The 5,984-nt window shown below is 53.1% G+C and overlaps 1 long non-coding RNA gene across 1 annotated transcript; it reads left to right on the top strand.

The window, feature by feature from the left end:
- On the top strand, positions 1-5,401 carry LOC131829030 (uncharacterized). The gene is made up of 4 exons (XR_009352683.1): positions 1-351; positions 2,126-2,199; positions 2,897-4,384; positions 4,832-5,401. It is a non-coding gene; the product is annotated as an uncharacterized LOC131829030 (long non-coding RNA).
- The last annotated feature ends 583 nt before the right edge of the window (positions 5,402-5,984 follow it).

Here is a 5,984-nt window from a genome sequence, read left to right as displayed (position 1 = left end):
GGCAGCAGTCTCCCCTCGTGGAGGAATGCTGGGTCTGACCTCTTACACACAGTGGACTCAAAAAGGGTGAGGACACAGGACAGCCTCAGTTACAAACTCCATGGGATCAAACAGCTTCTTCAGCAGAAAAGGTTTCTCCTTGAAAGAGAACGTTCTGCCTGTTGATCAGAATGGACTTCGGAGATTGAACTCAGGTGGGAGGACATGGACTCAACCACGGGACCTCATCCAATTAACTGCCTGAAGTCCTCCCCAAACCAAAGAGCTGGCCCAACAGCGGACAGGATGCTGGGATCCTCACTGTGTTTCCTTTTCCCCAATCGCAGGTAGACGCTGGGAGCAAGGACAGCTGTACGTATTTAAGACCATCGGGCTCTGGGAGGAAATCTAGAGTACAAAGAAGCCTGCCCCCTGATTCTGGGTTCCAACAAGGAACGGGGGTTGGGGGATACTGACCGAGACTGTCCGGTGAGGCATGGTCACCACGTCGAACAGGGCCTGGAAGAACTCGTACATAGGGAAGGGGTGATCTGTGTGCACGTGGGATGAAGGCCCTGTGTGCGTGGGTGTGTGCGTGTGTGTGTGTGTGTGTGTGTGTCCCCATGCGTTATGCTTGTGAACACGATTGTGTGCCTTTCCCAGCTGATCTTTCTCACACTTCCATCACAATCACAGTGTCCCCCTTCCAAAACACTCTCATCACCCTGGCACACTTTACATACTCCTTCCCCTACTCCCCACAGCTGTACCTGGAGGATGTTTCCCTCTGATTTCCTGGGATGGGCATGGTGCGGAGATGAAGGGTCCAAACCCTTGACCTCCTACTTGGAAAGCCAAGATTGGAGCTCAGGTTCCAAACTGAGAGTTGCTCTGGCCTACCCACCTGTGTTAGTCCCTCAGCCAGGGGGACATGCTGTACCATGGGTGCTAGCTAGCAAAGGGTCATCAGCATCTGTGCACACAGCCAAATACCTAGATTCTATGATGGTCCCCGAAAGGACCCAACATGACACGGTGGCTTTCATGGACACAGAAGCCAGGGAAAGCTTAGAAGCCCACGTTCAAGAATACAGCCTGGTCCCTGGAGTCAAGTGCACAGAGAAAAGCCACATCCTCGTGCTCAAGCCCACATGGTTGGAAAGCATGTGGACCCGAGGAGGACAGAACAGGGCAACCTCGGTCATAGCCGGTCTCAGTGTGTACACACAACCGACCAATGGCAGAAAAGCATAACGGAGGGAACTGACTGTACTTGATAAGATTTCCCTAAGCCTCAGGAAGGTTCAAATTCTCTAAGCACACACTTAAACACCACTGGCCAATAGGAAATCAAGGTGAAGCTTGGGTGGAAGCTTTGGACCCAACATCCCCGGAGCAAATCTCCTGCAAAGCAGGCCTACAGCCGATTAGCACACACTCCCAGACTCCTCTGTGTAAGCAACTTCCCACTGGTCAGAACACCTGGGAGGGTTCGGACAGCCACTGTCTTCAGGGGAAACACGCACACACACACGGGACAGCTCAAGAACAGTGGAAGGAATCTATCACACTCATCGACGGTGCCGGCTGTTTACGGAAGCTACGATATCCGTGCTCTCCAGTGTTGCACATGGCATTTTCTGAAGACAAAGAAAGGATGAGTGAAGCAAACTACCAGGCTCCTTTCCTGAGGGTTGAATGCAGCCTGGCAAGCAAGGCTGCTTTTTATGCTGTGCAAGATCTTACACAGACGTGATGCATATAGTCGCAGCAGGTGGGGATCTTGGGCCCAGAGCTGATGTCCAAACAGCAGCGTGGGACACCTTAGTGGCACGTCAGTCAGGAGAGGTTATGGGACTTGGTTTTCACACAGAAGCCAGGTTAGGCTTCCCATGTCCTGGACTGGCTATTTGGCTTTGATCGGGCTCGCTTTAGCTAGAAAGACAAGAACCCTCTTCGCGTTTCCTCCCTGTTCCTCTCCCGTCCCTTCCCCTCTGCACCAGGACAAGGCCCGGCAGCAGTGCGGCCAGTACCTCCTACGCGCCCGCACGCGCACACTCCCCTCCTGTCCTCATCCATCCAAACTCCCCGCCTCTTTCCTGAGCAGACTCACCAGTGTCCTCTTGGTGCCTCTGTATCCTCCTAGCTCTCCACGATGACCTGATGGAAGAGCTACTACCCACTTTGAGGGCCGAGGAGGAAACTCTGACTCTCCCTCAGGTAAACTCATTGTTCCTCAAGATTTTGTTTATTTGAAAGACAGAAAGACAGAGAAGGGGACAGAAAGACAGACAGAGAGCGCACGAGAGCGCAAGCAGGGGGAGTAGCAGAGGGAGAGGAAGAAGCGGGCTCCCCTTTTGAGCAGGGTGCCCAATGTGGGCCTCCATCCCAGGACCCTATGATCAGGTCCTGAGCTGAAGGCAGAAGCTTCAATGTCTGAGCCACTCAGGCACATCGCTAAAGTCATTTTGTGCTTCTGAGGGACAGCCAGTGTTTGATTTCTCTTTCCATGGAAGTGTCTGAGCATGGACATGCCAGAGGGGAGAGACCATGTCCTTGGTGCTGAGAGCCTGCCGTGAGTTAATACCATTAACGGACAGCAGATTGAGACGGGCACCACCATTGCTTAGGCAATGGATGGTCGTGAGCATTTTCCACCAGGTCGTTCTGTCTATGGGAAATGGCTTTGGAATGAGTTGCTGATGAAAATAGATGGGAGAATTTTGACATAACATGCCGGAGCCAAGGACAAGGGGGTCATTTTCGGGAGGTCATTTCCTCCTCCTCTGGATCATAGACTCAATGACCGCATCCCATCTAGCTTGCTTACGACAAGCACCAAGGGCACAGAGATGTGTGCACACGGTGTGCACAGGGTGCGGGGATCCTCACTGGGTTTCCCTTTCTCCAACTGCAGGAGGCGGCGACTGGATACGCCCCATATGCTTATTCCCCCATCACTCCCTTTAGGGGGACAGATCTAACTCAACAAGGTAGGGTTTTCTCTCCTCCTTTGGTCTGGAGAGCTTCCCCCCTTCTGAGTTCCTCTCGGGAACAGAGGCTGGGGCGGACTGAACAAATGGAGTGTCCTGCAGAAACCCAGGACCCTGTGCTACAGTCCCTGCAAACCAGTAAGTCATTCGGGCGGTGTGCTTGGTGCGTCGGAGGGTTGGGGCTCGCTTTCGCGTGGGTCGAAGCGACGGGACCGGGCATGTGGGTGTGTGGACTCCGTCGAGTTTCACCAGAAGACATCTCCCACTGAATGGACTTGAGGGCACGGGTCAAAGTTTCAAAGCCAAACCTCCTTCATCCCCGCTGCACACACCCCGCTAGGATACCACATTCCTCGCTGACCACAGCTCCACCTGGAGGGTTGCTCAGGATTCCCTTTCCTCAGACAGGGACGGGGAGAAAGGAAGGGGCCCACATCTGTCCTAGCTTGGGACGTTTCTCAGACAGGGTCAAAACACAAAGGAATCAGAAGCTACTTTAGTCGACCCAAACATCACCACCAGCCTTACAAAAACGCTCCCATCTTGAATGCACATAGAGGGAAGGCTCACTGGCAAATGGCAATGGCCAGGAAAGCTTCATCATTAGCTCGGGGCCCGATCCGACTTCCTGACAATCTGCTACATGGCCAGGTTAGAGAGTGCCCTTCTCTCGCCTGGCCTCCGCGCTCTCGTCAACTTGCCGGATCTTGACTGGGGGAGCTGGGTCCTGGGAAACTGGGTCCCCCAGACTCCAAGGACACACCCACATGCCACAGGAAAGGAAAGACTGGAAAGAATCAGCACTTTGTGGATGGGGACTCTGTTGGAATGGTCAGATCTCAGTACGTAGAAATCTTGGGTCTTTGTTTTTCCTGACCCTGCATGACTCAGGGACAAATAGAAACCTCTAGGGTACTTGTGCTTGCATTGAATGCAACCCTGCCACACAGTGTTCTTCTGCAGAAAATCAATCTCCTATAAGAGGTGAGAGATAGGTGGGAGTGGCCAAAAAACGGTCTTGACAATGACCATGACACAGTCTCTGGTTGGAGGAACTTGCCTGTCAGTATGGAACGTGTCTCTTAGTGTTTACCCTTTCTGCTTGAAGAGGTCACCCTGATTCCACTCCCTCTAGCTCAAGTTCAGAGTCAATATTTCTCCCTCCGTTCCTGCTCCTTGCCCTGACCTCTCTCGATGCAGCAGCAGCTTGCTCAGTCCATACCCACGCAACCCAACGTCGCCATACACTCCCGGGCACACCCACCCCAAGCGAAACTCCCTGAGCTCTTCCTACCGAGCTCCACCAGTGGACTGACCATTCTGTGGATCTCTCCCTAGCTTGGCTGGATGGACAGGCGGGTGAACGGTCAACAAGAACAAAAGAGGAAGACACACCGTTTTACACCAGAGTGGTAGGCTGGCCTTTCTTTGGGGGAGACACAAAACTCTTCTGGCTTTTTAAATCAAGGTCACATAAAAAAAAATCTCAGCATGCACAATTGAGAGGGTAGGGAGAAGTTTGAGGGAGAATCTGTTACCTAACCCCAAAGGCATTGGGGGGGGCAAGGACAACCTAAGCAGGATCACCTACCATCTGGAGGAGAGGGAGCTTTGGTACGGGTAGCAGCTATTCCTCCTTGCCACCTATTTTGTCCAGTGGGACCCGGAACGTGGGACCTCTAGGAAGACTGGGTGCATCTGTGGAGGACTCATTTTCCTCTCTTTATACTTTGGGGCTCACGGGCCTCTAGCACACTTCCCCATCTGGCTTCCTCCCATCCCCCAGGGAACAAAAGAGCCATGCAAACAGGACAAAGCCTGATTTGATGTTCATACTGTTTTCTATTCTGAAATCACAGGTGTCCCTGCTGGAAGGGGATGGCGGTAAGTATTCTGTACTCTAGAGTCACTCACTTGTTTGCAACAACCTGGAAAAGGGCCAAGGTCGGGGCTTCGTCGCAGCCACGATGAGAACCACCCTGATTCCAGGTCTGGCGGGTCTGAGAAGGGTGGTCAGGGTAACAGAAAGGGATTTTCTGGGGAAAGACCCGTGGCTTCATGGCCCTGTCCCCGGAAACTACTGCGCTGCTCTTAGGTGGTGCAGGTTTGGGGGCAGGCAGTAGCTGTGCCTTGGAGATGGACTATTTCACAGCTACTCCAGGCCCTGTAGCTCCAACAGGAGGCAGAGCTTCTATTCATGTCCCTGCTCCTCTCCAGGACCTTTCATCCTCCATCCAGGAAGGGCCCACTACAGCTCAGTCCATACTGATGAGCTCCCCACCTCCACACACTTGTCTACACGTGCACGCCAAGCAAAGCTTCCCGAGTGATTCCCGAAGAGTCCAATCGGGGTCCCGACACTCTCTGTGTGTATCCACCTAGATCCCCTCGATAGTCTGTTCGCTGACCTTGACGTGGACAGCACAGAAGGAGAGGTCCCATTTTTTACCAAGGTGGTAAGTTAGCCTTCCTTCCTACAGCATCCCTTATTTCTCTGATACTTGCAATCAGATCCGAACACCTCACCACGTACAATGTCCTTGGTGGGGAGATTCTTGAGGGAGCGACTCTTAGCCAGGGACACCCCATTTCAAAGACCCTGCAGGAAACAGCAGGTTCGGTTACAGTCCACAGGGTCCTTAGCTTTTTCACGGGTGCTACTGACACCGCCGTGCCACCTAATGGACCCAGGGCATGCAACCTCTAGGTGGATTCCATATCACTGCCCATGACCCTGCCCATCACCAAGAGACCAAAAGAGCTGTGCACACAGGACAAGGCAGGACTTGATGTTCATCATGTCTTCTTTTCTGAAATCACAGGTGGCCCTGCTGGAAAGGGAGCATGGTAAGTATGCTGTCCTCTAGAGTCACTCATTGCTTTCGAGCAACCTGGACAGGGTGGGGCAAGGTGGGGCCTCTTTGCAGGCTCCATCTTGAGAGCTACCCAGAATCCAGATCCTGTTGCAACGAGACTAAGGGTCATGTTCCGGACCGAGACCCGAGGCCTCGT

The sequence above is a fragment of the Mustela lutreola genome, chromosome 4 (genome assembly GCF_030435805.1).
Source record: "Mustela lutreola isolate mMusLut2 chromosome 4, mMusLut2.pri, whole genome shotgun sequence".
Taxonomy (NCBI): domain Eukaryota; kingdom Metazoa; phylum Chordata; class Mammalia; order Carnivora; family Mustelidae; genus Mustela; species Mustela lutreola.
Note: the sequence above shows the minus strand (reverse complement) of the source record. Positions and strands in the feature narration are given on the sequence as shown.